This window comes from Astatotilapia calliptera, chromosome 3 (assembly GCF_964374335.1).
Source record: "Astatotilapia calliptera chromosome 3, fAstCal68.1, whole genome shotgun sequence".
Taxonomy (NCBI): domain Eukaryota; kingdom Metazoa; phylum Chordata; class Actinopteri; order Cichliformes; family Cichlidae; genus Astatotilapia; species Astatotilapia calliptera.
The window spans coordinates 13,156,174-13,180,400 of NC_137424.1; the positions used below are offsets into that span (position 1 = coordinate 13,156,174).

General features: G+C 41.7%; 1 long non-coding RNA gene and 1 pseudogene across 3 annotated transcripts in view; both read left to right on the top strand.

The window, feature by feature from the left end:
- LOC145425145 (NACHT, LRR and PYD domains-containing protein 12-like) overlaps positions 1–24,227 on the top strand; it is a 363,340-nt pseudogene that overhangs the window by 24,445 nt on the left and 314,668 nt on the right. The gene's annotated exons all lie outside the window — the stretch shown is intronic.
- On the top strand, positions 9,898–16,130 carry LOC145425175 (uncharacterized). Of its 2 annotated transcripts, XR_013905824.1 has the most exons (4): positions 9,898–10,023; positions 15,482–15,613; positions 15,698–15,796; positions 15,866–16,130. It is a non-coding gene; the product is annotated as an uncharacterized LOC145425175 (long non-coding RNA). The 2 variants fall into 2 exon arrangements; XR_013905825.1 differs by lacking the exon at positions 9,898–10,023 and having other exon boundaries at positions 15,308–15,613; positions 15,866–16,129.

Genomic DNA, 24,227 nt, shown 5'->3' on the forward strand with positions numbered 1-24,227 from the left:
GCACATCCTGTCCACCTCACACTTTACAGCACTCCACTCCAAGAAACTTTTACTGAAGGCATCAGCTGATATTCGGCCATTCTTTTAAGTAGAGGACAAACAACAGAATATTCATGGACAGTCATCATAAACATTGATTTGCACAATTTCCTTAAACTTGACAAATTTAGAAACTCACCCTTCCAAAATGGGCTGTTCTTTCATCCAGCACTTTGACAAACGCCTTAAGTGACATCCCTGCTGCAGCTTCTTAATGTCATAGAAAGACTGAAAGACATCCATTGAAAACAGGGTGCAGAAATTTGAGGTGCCAGGCCAATATCCACCACCCTGGAAGTCCTTAACTGAGGGGGACCACATTAGGTCACAGCTGGTGCAGCTCACCACTGGCAGTGCAAGGTTATAACGGCCTTTAGGAAGGATAAGGAGAAATCCAGTCATGGCTCAACAAAGACATTCATTTGTTTCATGTTGTTTTCAAATCGGTCTGGTAAATCCAAATGACCTTTGACAGGTGCCCACATATACTGCGGGCCGAGGGTAATTCAAAACAATGTAGCAATGTACAATTTGCACTAAAACCTGCAAACACATCTATTGTGTATGTACTGTGTGACAAACGAGCAACTTACCATTTATGGTTACAAGAGCCACAATTGCACCGGGTGAAACCTCAACGTTACCTGCTGGGCAGTCACACACAGTCTGGCCTTTGCACAGGCAACAGCCGAACTAACATTAAAACACACAATATATACAAAAAGAATTGGAAATTAAATGATACACAATAAATATACAATAACAGCAAACACTCATAGTACATAGCAAGAAATGCATAGGGCTTAAAAACTGTACCTATTGGCTTGTGAAACTCTGATGAAGGCTGCACAACCCTCCTGTTACTGCCTCTCTGCTGTGCAGGACAAAGCGTGTGTGAACTGCAATATCACAGTCAGCACAAAGGAATGGAAGAGGCAGGCGGTCCAGACACCTCACAACTACTTGTTTGCCACACTGACACACACGGTGTGACTGTGGATCCAGAGTAGCTAACATATTGTCTATAAGACGAGGCCTGGCCTCTTTCCACTTTAGCAAGGACACCATGTTTCTGATCTCCCAGTGAGTAGCAGCTGACTCAGACGATGTCTCACAAGTCATGGCTGCGTCCTCTTCTCCTTCCTCCAACCACTGAAGGAGCTCCTGACGAAGCACCTCAGTTCCACACACTAACAGAAAAAAAATAAAGAAACTCTTCCACAAAGTGAAAAACACTCTGGGCAGTATGTTTCTTAGGACTGCACAAAAGCCCTGCCTAACTCAACTATAACAACAAATATAAAAGTAAAGGAATCACAATATATAAAAGAAGGTAAAGTACCTTTTGTTGGGTTGACACTGGCAACATAACTAGGTTCTTCACGTGGACATTGATGCTGATCTGCAGACACTGGGGTAAAAAAAGAGATCGAAGAATATTTACTTACTGAAATTCTTTGGTGAAAACAAGTTGTGAGATAAAATCAATGGTTGTGAGAACACTGACCACGTGGCAACTAGTACTTCGACTGGATGATGGTCTTTGAGGAATAAAATCTCCCTGTCTGTCACGTTTTTCCAGCGCACTGGCCTTGGCTGAGGTTCACTCTGTGCTAGGGATGGGTATTGATAAGATTTTCACGATTCCGATTCCATTTTCGATTCTGTTTAACGATCCGATTCTTTATCGATTCTTATGTTTAAAAAAGGAGAACACTAAAGTTGATTAGCTTAGAAGTTTGTTTTATATCTTCTCTTTGAACAAGATAGAAATTTAGGAGTAACATGGCCTTACAAACCCAACAGTGAGATCTTAAGAGATCCAGCCTACGGCTCTTCAATGGGGTGTCACAGGGTCCCCAGAAAAAAAAATTGTAAATGTAAAATAATAAAATAAATATTCTTCTGTAGCAATAACAAAGTATAACATAAATTGTTCTGTGGCAATTACACAAGAATATCCAGTAATGTCCCTGCCTACAATTAAACACATTCACTTACCTAAAATCGGGGGCATCTGCTGTGGCAAATGGGTCCAAGCCTTTTACCACAAACTTAGTCACTGCTCGGTGACATTCGTCTATCCTGGCCTGAAAGGAGACGCTACCGGTAGACTGCAGCGAGAACTGCCAGCATCTGAGCCAGACTCTGTCTGTCTCTCTCATCATGGTCACCTAAATGCACATTAATGGTTTTGTAATAAGGCAGATCGCACTAACATAATATGCTCTGTTAGTTGATTATTTACCTGCTGCATTAACGGGAGAGGACGTGCAAACGTTACCGCTGCTGCTGGGTTGAGATTCACGAGTCCGGAGCGGAATTAAAAACACAACATTCATTTAAGGTTATCACGCGTTTTGTGAGCAAATGCTTTTGCATATTCGTACTGTTTCCTCCCTTAAATGAAATATCTACTTTGCAAGTTGCCCTGTTGTCATCCGTTCTCATAAAGTATAACCAAACTTTTGAGCGTTTGAGCCGCTTAGGCGCCGTGTTTCCTGCCAGGTAAATGACGCTCCGCAAGGTGGTGACGTCATTCGGGGCGACTGGAATCGATAAGGGAATCGTTTGCAGAAATGGCAAACTATTCCAAGGAATTGAAACAGTGGGAACCGGTTCTCAACAAGAACCGGTTTTCGATACCCATCCCTACTCTGTGCATCATTCTACGCAATTAACAAGAGAAAATGCAACACCTAAAATACAGTCCATGATTAAAGCGTGGTGGGGGCGGCATCACAGGCATGGGCAGAAAAAAAACAAAACAAAACGTTCATGCTGAGCTACAGCTGTAAAAGCTGCTGGTCATGATATCGGTTTGGATATGTGGTGAGAGGGAAACATGAAGATGAAACCAGGAGATGTCCTTACTGAATCATCAGAGCTGAACAGGTGATGGAGAAACAGGTTTACCTTTTAGGTGACATAAATGAGTTGATGGGAAGTTATGAACTGTTTCTGAGAGACAAATAACACCAGGATCCTTTTTTATGTAGCTGACAGCTGGTAACTGTGCAGGGGCGGGTCAAGCAAAGTGTTGCCAGGGGGGCAGGTAGGGCATTAACAGGGAGAGGGGGGCACAAAGAAATGCTTTTCTTTCTTATTCTCATTTAAAATGTCTCGCTTTTAACAAATAATTATCTGACTCTTACAACCAAAGTTTTTATCTGATGTAAAATGTATAGAAATCATACATATACCAACAAGACTGTACATCATTGTCACAACAGCGTTTGTTTTCATTCAAAGGCTTTATGGCTTTAATACCTGGGGGGCCGGTCTCTAGTCAAAATGCCCGGGCCAATTTTTTGTCCCAGTCCAGCCCTGGCCAACAGGGAAACAAACGCCGACACTGCGGTGCAAGTCTCGGACGACAGTACACCTAAAGCTGGGCAGACACTGCAATTTTCAAACTGCACGATTGACTCGCAGGGGTTATAAGTTGGTAGGTCACGATGCAGGTCTCACACTATACCGCCCGATGCTCTGATGCGCCCTGAGTGCTCACACTGTGCCTCCATAACATGAAGGTTATAACAGAAAATCTGTCGCTCGCTCTCCTTCTTTCTTTCACTCACACAAACACACAAACCGCCACCATCAACTTTGCTAAATTGCTAATGAAAAACATTAATCAGGCAGCTGTGAATGAGCAGCAGTGTAAATCCAACTATTTTCACGGTTGTTGTGGTCGTGATAATTTTGTGATGCCACATCGAAAAGGCTCGGATGAGCTTTCCAAAGTTCTACAAGTTGTGCCTCCATCGCTTGTGTCCAGATCACACGCTGCACAGCCGTGCTGCTCCGTCTTTTTCACCGACGTTTACGTGTTTGCGCGTCAGCAGCGTGAGCAGCTGCGGTGACACCCTGACGAGCGAGCAATGTTTGTTTCCCTCAGAGAAAGAAAAAAAGGCTGCAAAAGTACAGGGAGGAATGGGAAAAGGGAAACACCTGGCTGGAAAAAGGTCACCATAACACCTTTAAAGCGCACTGCACTGTGTGCCGGCGCACTTTTTCCATAGGCATGCTTCTAATGGTGGGCACATGAAGAACGTGAAGGGCGTGAAAGCTCGGGGAACCCTTAACCATTTTTTTTGTCCACCAGGCCACAGCAGAAGCAGATATGGTATGTAAACACTGGTTTGTTTTTTAAACCCTCTGGTTAAGGTTAATATGGGCATGTGCAGTGAATATCAGCGCTATGTGGCCAGAAGTGTGATAATATAATTTATTTTGTGTAATAAACAACTGGAAGGATAGATGATTACAACAAATAGATGACTAATACATGAAAGTAATACACAGATGAATAATGATGATGAGTTATGATGCGTAATCATGGGAACAAGCGGGTTTACAAACAGGAGCAGCTGATTAGCTTTAGAAAAGCTGAAATAATACCTCAGCTGAAGCCAATTTACTAAATGCACTAAATGTGCACAGTTACAAGAATATTTTTTTTCTATTGTTTTCTATTAATTTATATAATTTTAAGTTAAGCAGGACAAAGTTCTTTTAAAAAAAGATTTACTTTTATTCTCAAAAGTTAAGCATGACAGGCTTCTGTTTAAGAAAGAGACGTGTTTTACTGTGTTAATGTTGTCATTTTGAGCTAAAAATAAATGGCTAAATGATCATTTGTTTCCCATGTGTTCATATCACAAAGAATATGCATCTACTTAAATCAAATTCAAGTCAAATGGTTAAAAAAATAATTTCACACACAAAAAAAGAGCTAAAAAATTCACCACACTGGGAAGGGTGAAGACAACTGGGTTGCCCGGCCCTGGCCACAAGGTGTCCCTTATTTATTTTTCAGGGAGTTGGCAACCCTATGTGTACATGATCGAAATAACTTGAACACAAACACAAAAAAAAAACAAAGAGGAAGACCGAACCGGAAGGAAAAAACTACAAGTCCCAGCATCCTCTGTGTTTAGGGAGGAGTAGTGAAAGTGAAAGCCTCCGTTGAGAGGAGAAGGAGGAGGAAGGTGGAGCTGAGGCAGGTGAGCAAAGGCGTAGATTTTGCATGGACGGGAGGGACGTGTCCCCACCAATAATTTGATCTCTTCGAAAAAAAGAAAAACAAACCCGATAGAAAGAAAGAAAAAAACAATCTGTCAACGTCTCATTCACCCAGCGGTGCAGAAAGAGTTAAATTATGTTCTCTACTGGAGTCCTACGTCATGTGACAAATATGGCCAATGTGATTGGCTGTGCTTTTCAGGGAGCTCTGTTTAGTAGTGATGTGCGATACCACTGATTTCCTTTCCGATCCGATACCAAGTAAAATTCAGGGTGGTATCTGTGATACTGATCCGATACCGATACTCTGTACAAAAACTTAATGTTTCATTGCATTACATAATACAATATACAATTGTATTATGTAATTGTAATAATAACATAACCATATTGCTTCATAATGATTAGAGGACATCAGACAACTTGTTTTTATTGCTTAATAATGCAGAATAATCATATAGAAATAAAAACGTTGCTGGCATTGTGCGCTATTTGAGCATGTTGCCTGCCTGCAGCACTAAAGGACTCTGCGAGAGACGTCTGTCTCGCTCTAGCAGCACCTGTCCCTGTCCTCCTCTTCAGTTCACCTCAACATAAGCTTATCATATTCTGTGATGTGATTTACTCCGAGGTGTTTGACGAGGTCAGTGGTGTTGCCACAACACCTCACTGTCTTGCCACATATATCACAAACCGCGTCTGGGCTGTTTGTGGAGGTAAAACGCGTCCTCACAGGACTCTGTTTGCGCTCAGCCATTGTTGTGAGTGTGCACGGCATGGGCTGCCACACATTTATACAGCCGTATTTCACATATGACTATGAAAGGCATAAGAGGAAGTAGTTCCTTCCAAATTAGACGATCCGAATGATATAGTTTCTTTCCACTGCGTTCATTTTAATGGAAAAACTACAAATTTACCCCAGAGTACTAAAATATCGATATTATAATATGAGAATCGATTCTAGAACATAAATAGCTGGTATCGGAAGAATCGATATTTCAGTATCGATCCGCACACCACTACTGTTTAGTTTTAGCAGTGGCAAGCCTGCGCTGCTAGGGCCTGCAAGGAGGAGAGGTGGGTGGCAGCAAAAAGGAAGTACCTGGATATAAGAAAGTGTTTTTCAAAGAAACCTGTAAGTTACTTAAAGTCAAGCTCACTCATAAAATGTGTCCATCACAATAACATTACAGGCTATGCTAGGCTTTGGCCCACATCAGTCTAAAATTGTATGTAACCATGAATAACGTGTTTTGGAAACTAACTGCACAACAGGCAGCACTATTAGTTCTCTCAGTCTCTGAGCAGCATTTCTAATTTTGATTGAAACTGTCAGAGAAAACGGCAGCGTCGAGCGAGCCAGGATATTAGTTTACAGAGGCTGTTAAAATTATATGTCTGACATTAAAATGTTGGTGACACAATAATTTCATCCTAATGGCACTGACATATTCATAGGGTTCATTTTTGAAACAAAATATAACGAGGTAGTCATGATTTTGCAAATAAATAAAAATAAAGCCTTGTAGTGCAGTTTGCACAAATTGTTTTAAAAATGCACTCACCCTACAAACATTACTGACGAGTCAAGATCTGCACAAAGTGACAGAAACACTGAAGCAGCTCCACATTTTATTCTTATTGTCATGTATGTCCTATTTGTCAGGTGACAGAAGAACCAACACAAAGCTCAGAGAGTAATGGTGACACGATCACAGGTGAAAATAAAAAACTTAAAATAACCTGGTTGCACAAATATGCACACCCTTAAACTAATACTTTGTTGCAGCACCTTTGCCTTTTATCACTCTAATCAGTCTTTTTGGGTAGGAACCTATTAGCATGGCACATCTTGATGTGGAAATATTTGCTCACTCTTCTTTGCAAATTTCACATATAAAACTATGAATTGTAATTTTAAATTGTTTAAAAGCAGGTAGAATAGCATATGTACACAGCAAATCCAGCATGTCCAAATTAACACTGTCGGATTTGATTTCAACACTATTAAAGTGTCTATATGGGTCCACACCAGAGAGTGTTAATTTAACTCTTTTTGGAGAGTTGGTACGTTAACTCTGATTTCGTGTTAAACACCAAATCTGTCTGGAGTTGATAATTTAACACTTGGTGTTAAGAGTTTATATATTAACTCTCAAAGAGTATTTTAGTTTAACTACGTAAGAGTTATCTTCTAATTCATTCTAAAATGCAGGAATTTTACTGTTCTGAACTTTTAGAAATTTCTTTTGGAAATAAACATTTACTAAAAAGACGCAACGGTTTTTGAAAAACATTTATTCTGAACTGTGCACCACAATTTCAAAACATTTTCTGAAAGATGTAACAGTGTACATGTTCTCACTTTCATTAGAATTGTGTTTATCAAAAGGTCTGACATGGTAAATGCAAATAACAGCATCTCATCACTTATTTCTTCAATACAATATGCATGTCCTTCATTCATCACTTTGTGGAACTTCAACGCACTTCTGCTCTCCCCCATATTCCATCTTCACAAGCATATCCTGTGTGGAGATTGAATAAAAATTAGTTGACACTAATTAATGGCACAAATAATCCAGTAAACAATTGGAGCACAGTAAAAAAAAAAAAAAAAAGGAATCCTCTTTGAGCCATTACTTGTGTAAAGTATTTTCCCAAAAGACAAGGACACAGGCAACAGGTAATACTGAACTAAATGTAAAACCTCAACCTTTTTCATTTTTACTTAAACCGTGTGCACAAAACTCTGGAGGGATCTATGCTAACGTACACTCAACAAAAATATAAACGCAACACCTTTGTTACTGCTCCCATTCCCCATGGGATGGACGTAGAGACCTAAAATTCATTCCAGATACACAATATAACCATCCCTCCCAAACAGTGGTCACAAATCAGTCCAAATGTGTGGTAGTGGGCACATCTGCCATATTGAGATAATCCATCCCACCTCACAGGTGTGCCACATCAGGATGCTGATCTGACATCATGAGTAGTGCACAGGTGTACCTCAGACTGCCCACAACAAAAGGCCACCCTGGAATGTGCAGTTTTGTCTCACAGCAAAATGCCACAGATGCCACAAGCAATGAGGGAGCGTGCAATTAGCATGCTGACAGCAGGAATGTCAACCAGATCTGTCGCCCGTGCATTGAATGTTCATTTCTCAACCATAAGCCGTCTCCACAGGCGTTTCAGAGAATATGGCAGCACATCCAACCGGCCTCACAACCGCAGACCTCGTGTAACCACACCAGCCCAGGACCTCCACATCCAGCAGGTTCACCTCCAAGATCGTCTGAGACCAGCCACCCAGACAGCTGCTGGAACAATTGGTTTGCACAACCAAACAATTTCTGCAAAAACTGTCAGAAACCGTCTCAGGGATGCTCAACTGCATGCCCGTCGTCCTCATCGGGGTCTTGACCTGACTCCAGCTCGTCGCCGTAACAGACTTGTGTGGGCAAATGCTCACATTCGATGGCGTCTGGCACGTTGGAGAGGTGTGCGCTTCACGGATGAATCATGGTTCACATTGTTCAGGGCAGATGGCAGCTGAGAATGTCCCAGTTCTTGCATGGCCAGCATACTCACCGGACATGTCACCCATTGAGCATGTTCGGGATGTGCTTGACCGGCGTATACGACAGCGTGTACCAGTTCCCACGAATATCCAACAACCTCGCACAGCCATTGAAGTGGAGTGGACCAACATTCCACAGGCCACAATTGACAATCTGATAGACTCCATGCGACGATGTGTTGCACTGCATGAGGCAAATGGTGGTCACACCAGATACTGACCGGTTCTGGGTCCCCAGACCCCCAATAGCGCAAAAAACTGCACATTCCAGGGTGGCCTTTTGTTGTGGGCAGTCTGAGGTACACCTGTGCACTACTCATGATGTCAGATCAGCATCCTGATGTGGCACACCTGTGAGGTGGGATGGATTATCTCAATATGGCAGATGTGCCCACTACCACACATTTGGACTGATTTGTGACCACTGTTTGGGAGGGATGGTTATATTGTGTATCTGGAATGAATTTTAGGTCTCTACGTCCATCCCATGGGGAATGGGAGCAGTAACAAAGGTGTTGCGTTTATATTTTTGTTGAGTGTAGAACCCAGTCAGGACGTCTGCTACTGCTGTTTGCTCGTTTTTTTTTTTTTTATGGGCGATCGTTTTCAGGCTTCAAGCAGCACCATTATACCAACATTTCACATTCTAGACATTGTTTTAGGTGTACTTGACCAAAGGTTTGACGGAAAATTCACATGCAAGCTTTTTTCAAGGCTGTGGTATTTGCCCGCAAACAATACCTTTCAGCTAGCTAAAACAGAATATTATGCTATGACCAAGCAACATGGCTAATGCCTTTCACACAGCTTTGTCTCAACTCCAAAGAGCCACAGAAGTAAAAGCTAATAGAAATAATTGAAACAATCTTTGAAAAAATGACTTGCCAAGCATGGCAAACAACAACTCAAATATGTAGAGCAAAATGTTCTGAAACGGCTTCACTTCAGCTTCGATTGGAGCCTATGGTGCTGGGGGCGGAGTCTGTGAATTTACTCTGTTGGTGTCATAGCCCCTCTAGGAGTTCAGAGTTAAGAGGTCAAGAGTTAATGTTTCCATTGTAACACCTCCAGATTTGACATAGAAACACTCATTTTTAACACTCGATTTTAACTACTATCATTTTACACCTCAGAGTTACATTAAAAGAATGTGACTCTGCTTAGAGTAAAATTAACTCTACTTTTGCAAGAGGACTATTAACACCAAAACATTTAACACTTTTGAATTTGCTGTGTAGGCAAGTATACTTCTCCTTTTTTATCAAGAAGCAAAGACAAAAAGGGGAACAAAAGAAACAGGGCAGGGTTCGGTGGTTGAATCATCCGTCCCCACCAATGCCAAAACCAAATCTACGCCTTTGCAGGTGAGTGTTAACATGAATATGTTTCTTCTTATGACATAAAATAATTCCACGCTGTTCGTGTCTGTGGGTGAAATGTGAGGCCGGTCGGCTCCTCTGAGCGCTGGTTTCCTGTAAGTAGAGAGGAAGTGAGTTTAGCTGAGCCTCCGTTTAGTGTGAGAGAGCAGGAGGAGAGTGAGAGCTGTGCTGAGGCAGGGTGAGTGTTAACACCGCTCTGACATTACTGTGTCTCTGTGGCGGGAACAACAGGCTCCGTCAGTGGAGGCAAAAATAATCAGACTTTGGTTTTTCAGAGGAAACAACTTTATGTCGGAAGTTCCCGCACGCTCATTGGATAACGAGGTGTCAATCTCGAGCTATTAGCCAATGAGCGTGCGGATTCACAGAAAGACCCGCCTTTATCACGGGACTTTAAAAACTACAATGGCGACAGAAACTCCGTGAGTGGAGTTCAGGGTGACGTTATGAAACTGTGACGTTTGAGCCACTTCCTGTTCTCAGTCCCAGCATCCTGATCACCGAGGTTTCTGTTGCTCTGATATCTGATATTGATTATATTGGTAAACAGGCTGTAGCATAAACATCAAACACAGCTGAAGCAGTTTTTGGATGGTTGGCTTCAAATGATCCGTCGGTTTGAAAAGTAAAAACAATTTAAAAATAGGTGAAGCTGATGCAGGGTGAGTGTTAACACCAGGACTTTAGAGGGAAGAAGAGTCACAGCTCAGCATGTTGTTGACGTGTTGTTGTTCAATCGGGGGAGGCTCTCCGTTGAGGAGAAAAGCTTGAATTTGTTTGTATACGGATTATCCATTGTTTATTATTGCTCACCACAAACTATCTGATTGAATAGTTTTCTTATCAGATAGAGAAATAAAATGCGTCGCAAAATGTAAAAGCAAAATTTCCCCACCTGGGCTGCCTTGCGCCTGATTGTTCTGTAAATAGTTTGAAATGGTTACATAAAAAGCGTCTGAGCTGCATTTTTAGGTAAATATAACTTTGTTGTCTGCAAAACTTTTGTGTATTTTAAAAATGTACAATTTCTGTTTGCATTTCAAGTTATGAAAATGATTTGTTAAACATGCTTGTGGTTTTTACAGTCAAAAATATCACTTTCTACTCGTATTTTCAATTTTGTCTGAACTTAGATAAATTGTGCTGATACAGTTTGTCAAAATGAGAAAATAACAGATTAGCAAGATAAACAGTTTTTAAATGTGAAATACAGAGGCCAAATCAAAAGTAGTCAAAAACGGCCAGTTACACCCTGGACACCAGCTTTCTGGAGTATTTGAAATAACGGTAATATGAGTGATCCATATGGTCACAAAGAATAGCCACTTGTTTCTGTGCTACCAAAGTTCCCCGGCTTTCATTCAAAATGTGTTTATCGTCAGCACCTGCACATTAAACTACTTAAACATTATAAATGTCTTTTCAAGCTCACACTGAGGCCTGTGGGGTACTATCAGCCACTGAGACAGTTCACACATTTATATGTGTTTGTATATGAATATTTCATACTTTAAGGCTGCCTGTTTATTTAAGGGAGATGAACAAAATACATTGGAATTGTACAAAATAATATCACAGATGACAAATTCAATAGATTTTTAGTAGATGCTTGTGCATTCTTAAAGTCTTATATGTTGAATTGAACTATTTGATCTGTTCAAAGCCTCCCAGTCAGTGCTGCTCTCCATGCCTGTCTGACTGTACATGTTATTAGCACAAACACTTTAAAGGTGATCCTTTAGGACTTCAGCAATAATACAGATAGCAATGTAGTTAGCAATAAAACAGTTTTATTGGGAATTAACTTAAAAAACAAACAAATATCTGTCTCCTAATTCTTGTCACACAGGAAAGAAGCATCAATATCTGATGAGCAGACTTATTTCTTTCTTTTTTTGTTCACATTTTCACATCTTAATTTTTAATTGAAATGGGCATTTAGAGTTTATACACTATGTATATAAGGTAGTACAGTACAGTGGAACCCCGACTTACAAAATGAATTCATTCCCGAGGGTCTTTCGTAATTGAGTTGCGCGTTTTAAGTGAGGCGATGCTGAACGATAGGCTATAGGCTAATTGCTAACTAGAACAACAATTCGTCGTTCAAGTGGAACAGCGAAGCGCAAGTGCGGAAACCAAGGGGTTGTCACATGATTCGGAAGGCATTGTGGGCGTTGTAGGCTCAGCCAATCGGAGCCAGCAGATTTCGTTACTCGGGCATTTTGCCATAACACGGGCAGAAATATTGCCATTCAGTGCCTTCGTAACTTGAATTTTTCGTGAAATGGGGCATTCGTAAGTCGGGGTTCCACTGTATTTTTGTGTGGTGCGTTTTTCTATTTCTTAGCAAAAGTTGAACAAAGGTATTTAAGTTCACGTAGGATGATTTGTTTTCATTTTCACATGGTCTTACTGAGGTAATGCGAATTGAAACATGCATTCTTTTTTCTTTTTTGGCGGGGGGGCTGATGTGCATGAAAAAGCTTGAAAAGGGACCTTGAAAGTGCTTAAAAAGTGCTTGAATTTGACCCTGAAAAAGGCATATGAACCCCGCTCACGGCAAAGTGTGGGACAGACCCGCTCGCCTCGCAAGCAATCGAGCTGTTATTACCACCGACAAAGCGCATGTCCCGGTACACAGCTGCCATAACCCCCGCTGTACACTGACTTCATTTACTGAGGTTTTATTTATCGAGTTTTTATCTCCTGATGTTCGTATGTGTCATACGTGTTCCAGTCGCCAATTCTGAATTATAACTAACATTAAAAACATGTTTAAGGAGGAGAGAGAGCAAAAAAATTTGATTAACAGCTGATGTTTGGGTTTTTGTTCAATAATCAGCGTGACCTGATAAACGCATAAAAGAAATAACGTTGGTGTTTCCGTCATGTAGTAACTGTTAGGTTTAACTGTACAAAGGTGGTTCGACACTATGAAACACACACAGACTTCATGATGTTCGCCTCATTTTTTTATTGTGAATATTAATCATGAGGGTAAACGGCCCTGTACACCATGGAGCGAGGTCAGCATGTCCACCATATCTTCAGCTCTCTGAGTTAACCCATCAAACTAATCTAACGCTCATCTACGAATAATTCATGGCTCATATCAATATGATTTTACAGAAAATCATCCTTATTGCTGCAACTATTCCAGAGACATGAAAATCTACAGTATAAAGAACACAAAAATATATAGCAGTCTAACGCAACACTTTAACAGAGATGAATGCATCAGTTTTTCACAGATCAAAGTGGAATGAATGTGATTGGTTGAACTGGTGTTCGTGATCTGTGTTTTCTGCATTTTCATCAGCGTAAGAGACTCAGCAGCAGATTATGACAGTTATACATTTGATGAATCACCAAATTAATAAACGCAAGATACAATCAAACCTGTTCCGACAGTTTGAGTTTGTGTTCCCTCAGCTGCAGACTCGCAGCTTTTTAAATGTTTGAGAGCGAAGATGAGATAGAGAATCAGCAGCAAAGAGAACAGAGAAAATCAAAATCAGAGTTTTTCTCTGAATTAAAAGGAAACAACAATATATTCTACATGGTGAAGCTGATGGTTTCTGGTGTTTGGGTCTGTTTTTCTGTATTCATGCAGATAAAGTGTAAACTCAGATGAATTATACCATCAAATGTTAAAGGAAAATATCAGGATGAGTGTCTGTGAGCTGAGAAGGACGTGAAGCGAGCAGTTTATCCCAGAGCTGAAGCTGCTCTGTGTGCAGAGATGAGCTCAGATTCCTGCTGTGATTGATCAACAGTCACAGAAATGTAGACTTGTAGTTATTACTGCAGTATGGTCACAGCAGATACTGATAAACATGTATTATGAGGATGGATGATCAAGTTTCTCACTCTCTCCTTTAAATCTCAGTTTTTTCTTCTTCACAGTTTATCTGTTAATTTATTAATGAATAACACTGAAAGAGTTTCTGTTATGTTTCCCCTTGAACATCAGCTTATTAGGGCGGCATTAGGAAATAGCCCCCCTCCAAAGAATGAATAAATGAATGATGATAATAATAAAATGATTAAAAAGCAGAGCTCAGAGTGGTAGAACGGTCAAACATGGATCCACGGGTGGTTCAACTGCATTTGGTGACGTGACTAAAGCAAATCTTTCAAATAATCCCACCATCAACGGGATGTTGTCTCCTTTACTACGGTTACTTTACTTGGTCACCGTGTGAATTTCTTTGAAATGAACCAAATTCTTTTATTTGTTGGTTGTTGCATATTTAACCTCTACAGTCAGGAAAGGAGGAGATGAGGCCTCAACAATGTTGGGTTGTAGCTGTGCTTCAGGTTAGAGTGAGTGTCCATGGAATAAATGTAAGTCAGTGAACTGGAAACATGACTGTGTTCAAACTTTGTTTCCTTTTTATAATGAGTCTAATCAAAGGTGGACAGAAGTATCTCCACTTTGACTTTTCTGTGTCACCATCAGAGCTTCTGCACAGTGTTTCTGGGGCAGATAACATTGCAGCATTATGGAGACATTATGGAGACAAAAAGAAAAGCGTCTGGATTTCTTTAAGTTAAACTTAAAGAAATCCAGACGCTTTTCTTGGACTGTTGGTTTCAGTGTTGAGTCTCATTCACACACTCCCTCAGACTCTTCACACACACTGATTTGCTGACATAAACACACTCCTGTGTGCTTCTCACACACACTGAAGACCATCTACAGACTGTGAGCTCCGTCTTCTTTGTCTTTGGAGCCGAACTCTGACAAAGTTAGGAACAAAACTTTCTCCAGCGTGTGAACTTTCCTCCTAGACTCAGCCTGAGCAGTCAGACCACATATTTCTAAAGCAGCACATGAAGGTGTGGCTCACACACACACAGGTGAAGGAAACAGCTGCAGTATTAAAAACTGCTTCACTGTCTACAAATACATGAACTGAATGTTTCTTTCAGGCTGTAAAAACCTTATTTATCCTCCATTACAGTCCTGCATTCAGAGCATTACTTCTGTTATATTAGTACATGTATTTTATTCTGATGAACACATGAAACTCTGAGCTGGATTGAATCCATTGAATCAGAGTCCAGGACTCAGACTAAACTCACTGAATGTGTCCTGAGCTCGGCCGCTGTTCCACAGTAACTGCTGTCAGAGTCACTGTTACTGAGTTAGCTTAGCTAGCAGAGCAGCTAGCAGTTAGAGTATGAACTCTGTAAGCAGTCAGCTCGGTCCTGGACATGGTTACTGACATAAAGCTGCTCTCTGCAGCCATGTTTGACCTGCTGCTTTGTAGGACTACAGTAATGGAGGATTTGGAGGCTGAACTGGGCTCTGTGACACTTTTTGTAGTGAACTGATGAAAGCTGCGTCTCAGATGGATGTTAGTCCAACACATCAGACACGACCTCTGCAGCTCTCAGTTGATGTGCACATGAATGATTTGTGTTTCCTCTGCAGGTGAAGGTAGAAAGTGTGTGTGAGCTGATGTGAATTGAGCAGCATGGATCAGTGTGAGGACAGAGAGGAGGGAGTCCCTCCCTCTAAAAGCACTCTGTGTGGGGAACATGAGAGCCAGACCAAAGCTCAGAGGTGAGATGACCATCTCTAACTGTCCATGACTCTTCTCCATGTCACAGCTCAGCACTCACATCACTGCTCCATCATTATTCACAGGAACCAGCCTGGACCTCCACCCAGCTCTGTGTCCTGTGAAAGTAACTCAGTCAAAGATGTCATTAAGAGATTTGAGCAAAGACAGTCAGCTGAGAAAAGGTAAGCTAACACCAATAATATCAGCTGATATGTGATGAGAATTTTACTGAAGATTTATAACTTTTTCAGGATCCATCAGAGACTCAAACCTGGACCTCGACCCAGCTCTATGTCCTTACAGAGTGACTGATCCAATCATCGAGGCATTGATTTTAAATCCCAGCCTGTGTCTGCTGCAGAGAGGTGAGCTGTTAGTAACAAGAACTCTCTGATTTAAATGATTTTGATGTTTCCTGGTTTCTAAAATGCATCTCTGTAGCAGAGCAGTGTCTCCAAGGACACACAGGCTCAGCTGTAACTGTCAGTTTATCTGGTTTAAGACACATTTGGACTCAATTGGCTGTTTTTAACTATGTATTTTAATCAGAGGTGTAAATCTAGACCTCACACATCTGGATCCTAAACTATGATAGAAACAGCTGCTAGCAGTGGGTAGTTTGACTTTGATACGCTGCTCTAGAAAGCAAACAAAGGTTTGTGCAGCTCCTCTTCAGAAAAGTGTTCAGAGAGCAGCTGCTGTATTAGACAAAGGCTCGTCGTGTGAGCCCAGATGTGTGTAACAGCTGGATGAAGGAGAACCATCACAGTCACGTCTCCATCCCACCTTTATTAATGAACTTCCTGTTGCTTGCAGATGACAGGAACACAAAGTGTTTGTGCCACGTGATGCTGCAGGATTTGTTAACGTGTCCATGATGGTAACATCTCCTCGTCTAACTGCAAACACATGAGCGCTCCTAACGGCAGCTATCACAGCCACACAGGCAGACTGTGTCTCACTGTTGCATTCAGGGACATTTGTTTTCCTGTAAAAAGCTGAACTCTAATCTAAGAGGACTGTTACTGACAGGAAACAGCTGCATTATCTGCAGTCTGTGTGACCACAGCTGCTTCAATCACTTTATCAGAGAATTGATCATTGAATAAAACATGTTTGTGTCTGCAGAGGTCAGAGGTCACAGTCTGCAGGATCCAGCTGTCCGTCTGTGAGGAGTGATGGGTCCAAAGGTCACCCTCCAGAGTTCAGTGGTGAACCTGGACCAACGAGGTCAGAGAACTGTGATGACTCCTTTACATGTTTGTGTTTTCCTGGATAAATATGACCAAAGATTCATTAAAAAGATAAAAAATCTTAGACTTTGTCCTGTAGCGCTGTGTGGCAGGCAGGATTGGACCCAAACACAACAGGATGAAGTCAAAGAGGCAGCTTTATTTCAGCTGTGAACATGCAAACAGCAGAAATAAGAAAACATAACTGTAGGTTTGCAGTGAATGAAGCCTCAGCTCGACGCTCCACTTTGTCCCTCTTTTCCTTCTCCAAACAGCCACATCAGGAGTCTCTGATGGAGTTTTAAAATATTTAATTACAAATGTCCAAAGATGGGTTCAGGATACCTGAATCCACAATTATTAAAGCTAAAATAGTTCACAGGGTTTGGACTTTGTTAGGTGACGAGAGAACATCAAAGTGTTTTTTATCTTTAAACAGTATTTTTATCACTTCAGTTGCTCTCACAGCCCTGTTTGTTATTTTACCAGAGCTCTTATGTTTCACTCAGTGCTCCCACCAAACACCTTGGAGGACACATTAGTGTGATTTAGATTTCATTGGTGTAAACACCAGTCAAACAAGCTAACCCATGGAGGCAGCAGCAGGCTTTGTGTTTGGTAAAGGCTGTTGGCTTAAACTAAGAGAGTTTAGTTTGTTAGCACAAAGAGCTGTCAGCTAAAGCCCCGAATGCACTTTGAATACAGACGAACTGAGAAAAACACTTTAAATACAGCAAACAGTCAAACTGACAACATCTTTTTCTGCTGATCATCCACTGCAGTACATTTAGCATTCATGCTAGCAGCAGGCTATGACTGTCCACAAGGCTTAATATATGTGTGTATTTGATATAATGCCAACAAGTACAAATAGGTGTTCTTACAGGTCTTAATCACAGAGGTCTGATAAGTCTGGTGACTTTCACACTCAGCAATTTTGCTGCCTTTTATTTTATATTGGCCTTTTTAAAGCCCTTCAAAGTCTCCCACATTCATACAGAGCTTTTAACACCAAACTCCTTTACAGTCCTTCTCCTCTCACACACGATCACACGACTGATTTGCCTGCAGCAGCTGTGTTACTGCTAGTAAACACCAAGCTAAACCTCTGTCAATGAATACACGAGTCCGAGTAGAGTTGACTTTTTACTCAGAATCTTCATTTGACAAGCGGTGAAAACTGTAGTTGAAAAGAAATACAGAATAGAAATAATGATCGTTTACCACTTAGAGTCCCCAGAGAGCAGCCATTTGGCTTTTCTACCTTTAAGACTCGCCTTCCAGCCAAATGGCTGGTAGGCTTTTAGCTAGGCTTTAGCTTCAGCCAAGTGGAAGCTAAATTGTCTAGTCATTCATATGTAAATTAGGTTGTTATCTGGGAATTCTGGAGGGGAGTGGGGGTGTGTGAATGAGGGGTGGGGGAGCTGCTAAAAGCTGTGAACTTCCTTTTGTGTTCGTCTTGATGCATTCTCAATCATCCAGGGAAATAAATCTCCAAAAGTCACCAACTTGGAGTGTTTCAGTTTGCCATCTTAGGGAGAAATCAACACACATGGGTGTATGTCCTTTGTTGATGAGATTTATTGATAAAAACAGTACAAAAAACCAACCATTTGTACACATATTTACGAATAATAATAAAAAGTGAGTGAGTACATTTCAACATTTTCAGCAATCACTCACAATCCTGGCACTTTACTCCCCAGTGTACGAGGATACCGCCACCTGCTGACCGAGCGAATAAAGCCTATTATAAACTGAATTATCGTCATTACGAACGTGTGTTAAATCTGATTTAGCGATAGTCGAGTGTGTTTATGCTTGTCTGTGAGGAGAGGATTGTTGGAATAGTGATGATGATGTGCGCTATCACTGTCAATTGTCAGTAAACACTTAATCTGGCTGATGAATCTACACGTGAGATATTACAAAGTCTGCATTATTAACTCTGTAATTAGGCGCCATTCTTCTTATTTTACGGCGCTGTTGCTCAATCGGGGGACGCTCTCTGTTGAGGAGAAAAGCATGAATTTCTTTGTATACGGATTATCCATTGTTTAAATGTCCCGGGCAGTCGAAAAGGAGGCAGAGCTGTTGAGAAATGCTAGGAGCTAACTGGGCGCTAACCGTACCATTCAAATATATTGAATGTCGCAATGTTGGAAAAGAGAGGAAGTGACGTAAGATTTGCGCATGCGGGGTACCGATCGGGTTTCCGGTACGGATCGGGTAGTGACAGTCACTCTCCCTCTTAGAGAACCAGGAAGAGGAATTAAACAGGAAATGAAGCAATACAGGTAGCCCACCAGGAAGTGAGGTTATTAGCAAGTTCACCTTCAAAATTAAAGCTTCTTAACATTTTTAACTCTTTTTACTGTTCTTTTTAACTTAAGTACATACAAAATAATTACTTTAAGCAAACATTAAAGATAAATGAAACAAATGCTTTTGAGGCATCACATTGTGCTAGCTTGACCAAACCTGAGACCACAGTGCAGGATAATGATCATCATCTGTCTCTGTCAAGGACATTTAAAATCCACAAATAACAAAAATAATTATATTTGATCTTTAAAAATATGATTTTAACTTAAAAAAGCATGAGCACACTGGTGGATTACAGAAACATACTCAAGTAGAAGGACTGATGTTTGTGTCAAAATACCCTCTTAAAGCTGAAATACTGATTCAACTTCTTTACTCAAGTAAAGGTAAAAGAGTCCAGGCTCTGAAATGTACTCACAGTATTAAAGTAAAAACTCCATCTTTGAAGGAAATTTCTGCCAGTTTTTGTGCAAAGTTACCTGAATTTCTACCTTCAACATTAATATGAAAAATTATCTGAACTTTTATTCTAATAAATTTAATCAGCTTGAATATTTTGTAGCACAAAAGTAGAAAAAACTCAAAGGGAATAAAAAATAGCTCCGTTTGCTGTTGCCTGCATTGTAGATGGGCGGCTTTGCCTCAACACCTAAACAGGAAAATGAGTTTAGTCAAGTATTAAAGTGGGATTGAAGAGGTGAGGAAACCAGAGATCAGGTGTTGTGGTGCAGCATGGTCACAAGAATCATTTAGAAATGGGTCGAAATATTTTCTCTTCTAGATTTTTTGCACAGTCTGATGTGCTGCTGCTCTGAGGTTTACTGCTCTCTGTGTGCTTAGAAAACTGTGAGGTACAAGTAGATTTGACACAAGTTATAATGGCTGATTTCCATATAACGGTGGAATACAGGGACTTAATCGTTAAGTTAGAAGAAAGTTTGAAGCCTAATCTTGAAAGTAGAGATAGTGTCTGTCTCCTGAATCCAAACTGGAAGCTGGTTCCACAGAAGAGGGGCCTGAAAACTGAAGGCTCTGCCTCCCATTCTACTTTTAAATACTCTAGGAACAACAAGTAGGCCTGCAGAGCGAGAGCAAAGTGCTCTAATAGGGTGATATGGTACTACAAGGTCATTGAGATAAGATGGGGCCTGATTATTTAAGACCTTGTATGTGAGGAGCAGGATTTTGAATTCTGGATTTAACAGGAAGCCAATGAAGGGAATAAAGGAGAAATCTGCTCTCTCTTTCTAGTCCCTGTCAGGACTCTTGCTGCAGCATTTTGGATTAGCTGAAGGCTTTTCAGTGAGTTTTTAGGACATCCTGATAATAATGAATTACAGTAGTCCAGCCTGGAAGTAATAAATGCATGAACTAGTTTTTCAGCGTCACTCTGAGACAGGATATTTCTAACTTTAGAGATGTTGCGCAAATGGAAGAAAGCAGTCTTACATATTTGTTTAATATGTGCATTGAAGGACATGTCCTGGTCAAAAATGACTCCAAGGTTCCTCACAGTGTTACTGGAGGCCAAGGTAATGCCATCCAGAGTAAGAATCTGCTTAGATACCATATTTCTAAGATTTTCAGGGCCGAGTACAATAACCTCAGTTTGATCTGAATGAAGAAGCAGAAAGTTAGCGGCCATCCAGGTCTTTATGTCTTTAAGACATTCCTGCAGTTTAACTCATAGGTGTGTGTTATCTTCATGGACAGATAGAGCTGGGTGTGCTATGTCTTCTGATGAGGCTGCCTTGGTGATTTTAATATCCATGTCTGCTGTGACTCTAAACTTCTGGTCAAGGACTTTTTAAATATTATTGACTCTTTTAATTTGACCCAGTGGGTTACTGGTCCCACGCATGAAAAAGGTCACACACTAGACTTGGAGCTTTTCCACGGGCTGGATGTGTGCGTCACTGAAATATCTGAGTTGGGCATCTCCGATCATCTTCCTGTGTTGTTCACTGTAACGCTGCGCAGCTCGGTAGATAAGCCGTGTGCCTCAGCGCGTAAAAAGCGAGCGCTTAATGCTCTAACAGCGCCGCTTTTTCTGCTGCCTTTATGGACTCTGGAATAATGAACTCCAGCTGTTAACGTGTTGAGGACCTTTCGGACTTTCTTCATTCTACCTGCACTGATATTTTGGACTCTATTGCTCCGTTCAGGACTCTGTGCGCTCAGCATTTATCAGAGCTGTGGTTGAATGAACATACGCGCTCCCTTAGACGTGACTGTAGACACGCTGAAAGGAGATGGAAAAAGGACAGATTGTATGTTTCTCTACAGATTTTAAGGACTTTCTGTCTTTCTGCTCACCAAGAAGCTGTAAAACCTGCAGACACAGTTTGTCTTAAACTTAGTGTCAGTAAACAGTCACAGGCCTCAGGTACTTTTTAATGTCCTTCTTCGTTGACGTGATAATGTCAGAGTCATTTCTTCACCAAGTATTTGTGATGATTTTTTAGCATTTTTAACAACAAGCTTCTATCTATTAGGGCTCTTGTCTCGCCGACTGCTGCCTCAGATCCGAGTCTTTCTCCTGTGTGCTCAGCTGTCTTAGAGCAGTTTGATTTTGAAGCAGCCTACCGACGTGGAGGGAGAAGAAGAGAGAGCAAAGAATGTAGAGGCCTACGCGGAGCTGATCCAGTTTCTGGATGACAAAAGTTTGTCTCTTGTTATGTGAGAAGCAGCGGATTATGGACGGAAGGCGCTGGGGATTCTAAGAAACTATTATGCAGGTAAAGGAAAGCCTCGTATAATTAGCCTGTATACAGAACTCACTTTGCTCCAAAAGTCCAGCAGTGAGAGTGTGACTGAGTATGTGATACGAGCAGAGACAATAATCACAGCCCTGAGGAATGCTGGTGAAACATTGAGTGATGGGCTATTGGTAGCAATGGTTTTGAAGGGACTGCCAGAATCGTTCAAACCGTTTGCGATCCATGTCACACAAAGTGAAGTTGAAGTGACTTTTGCTGAATTTAAAACTAAACTGCGAAGCTTTGAAGACAGAGAAAATGCGCGCCGCAGCGTCAGATGACAACATCATGAAAGCACGTGCACGACCGAGCGACAATCCCACGTTTGAAAAATCGAATGACCGTGGGGCCGGCAACGCAGACATAGTGTGTTTCAGATGTGGACTAAAGGGACACAAAGCCAGGACGTGTCAGCGCAAGCAGTGGTGCAGCGAGTGTAAAAGCACCACCCATCCGGACTCAACATGCAGACGGAAACGGCGGCAAGACAATGCACGGAAAGTTTCCGAGGAGTCGGGTAGCAAAGACTACGCATTCCGGGTAAGCAGCGAGGGTGCAGCGTTCCAGTCAGAGCATGGCATCAACAAAAAGGGTCTGATGGTGGACACAGGGGCAACTTCGCATATTGTTACAGATATAACGAAGTTCAGGAGATTCGGCGACAGTTTCCAGCCCAAGTCACACTACGTAGAGTTGGCTGACGGCACCAAGTGCACTGGAGTTGCAGAGCAAAGAGGGGAGGCAGAGTTTTGCTTGATGGACAGCAGGGGGCAGTGCCACAAAACAACCTTGAAACAGGCACTGTACATCCCATCGTATCCACAAGACATCTTCTCTGTGAAAGCAGCTACCTCAAATGGAGCAACTATGATCTTCAAGCAAGGAAAAGACACCCTGCGACACAAAGACGGTACAAGGTTCCCAATATATGAGTACAACAGACTGTACTACCTACAAACAGTAAACACTGAAGGTAAAGACCAGTGTAAGGGTTGCTATGACATGCAAACATGGCATGAAATTCTTGGTCACTGTAATTATGATGACATTCAGAAATTACAGGGTGTTGTTGATGGTATGGCAATCAAAGGAAAAACAGATAAATCTGTCTTGCATTGTGAAGTGTGCACACGGGGAAAGTTTGTTCAAACTAGAAACAGGGACCCTGATGCACGAGCCAAAACCACCTTAGAGCTGGTACACACAGATCTAGCTGGTCCAGTAGCCCCAGAGTCCAGAGATGGATATAGATTTGCACTATCATTCACTGAAATGCTAGTGCATCGTCAATAACTGACTAAGATGGCGCCTGTGTGTTTGGCATGCCGTCTATCGCTCTCTTCTATTTGTTTTATTTTATTGTTTTTAGTCAATTTTGTGCAACATGTCAGCCCTACATTGTTTTATGATCGCCAGACATTATTGGAAATAGGCTTATCTACCCAAGCTTTAGCTCGGTTTGGAAATGACAACCAAGGCTTTCTGCCTCCCGATTTGGAAGTAACACCACCTCACTGGCGCTCCTTACCATTGCCACTGGATGTGCGGAAGCGACGCAGGAGACGGGGTAACCGTGGAGGTCGCCTTGTCAAACTGAGACTCAGGATCTCTTGTTTTCCTCATGAGCTTCGCTCAATTTGTCGATCCTGCCCGCGACTCTTGGTGCCGTTGCATGCTTTGGACCCGGTGGACTCCTGCTTGGTTCCTGTTGTGGGCTCTCTCGAGAAGGGTTCTGCAAAACCCTCTCCTCTCCGACATCTGCGTTGGCGTGGAGTGGACCAAACAAACCTCCGACCTGTGGATCTGGTTGTTGCTGCCTCGGAAGCTCCCGAGCCAATTCCTCTCAGGTTGGGATTAATTAACGCCAGATTGGTGGCAAATAAGACCTTCATTTTGAAGGAATTTTTTGCTTCCCATGCACTGGATTTTCTTTGTTTGACTGAAACTTGGATTCCACCCAGTGAGTTAAGTGCCTTTTCTGAATTACTGCCGGCTGGCTGTGCCTTTTTTAGTGTTCCGAGAGTTTCTGGTTGCGGAGGAGGGCTAGCTGTTGTTTTTAAGGCACATCTTGACTTTCAGCAGCTATCCCCATCAACACGCCACACCAGTTTTGAACTCTGTTTGTGTGAACTGGGCCACTCGTCTTCGCTGTTGTGTACGATTGTTTATCGGCCCCCAAAATATAACAAGGAGTTTTTATCCGAGTTCTCAGAGTTTCTTGCTGACTGTGCATCACGGTATGACCAGATCCTTTTACTTGGTGATTTTAATATACACGTCTGCTGCCCGGGGAAGCC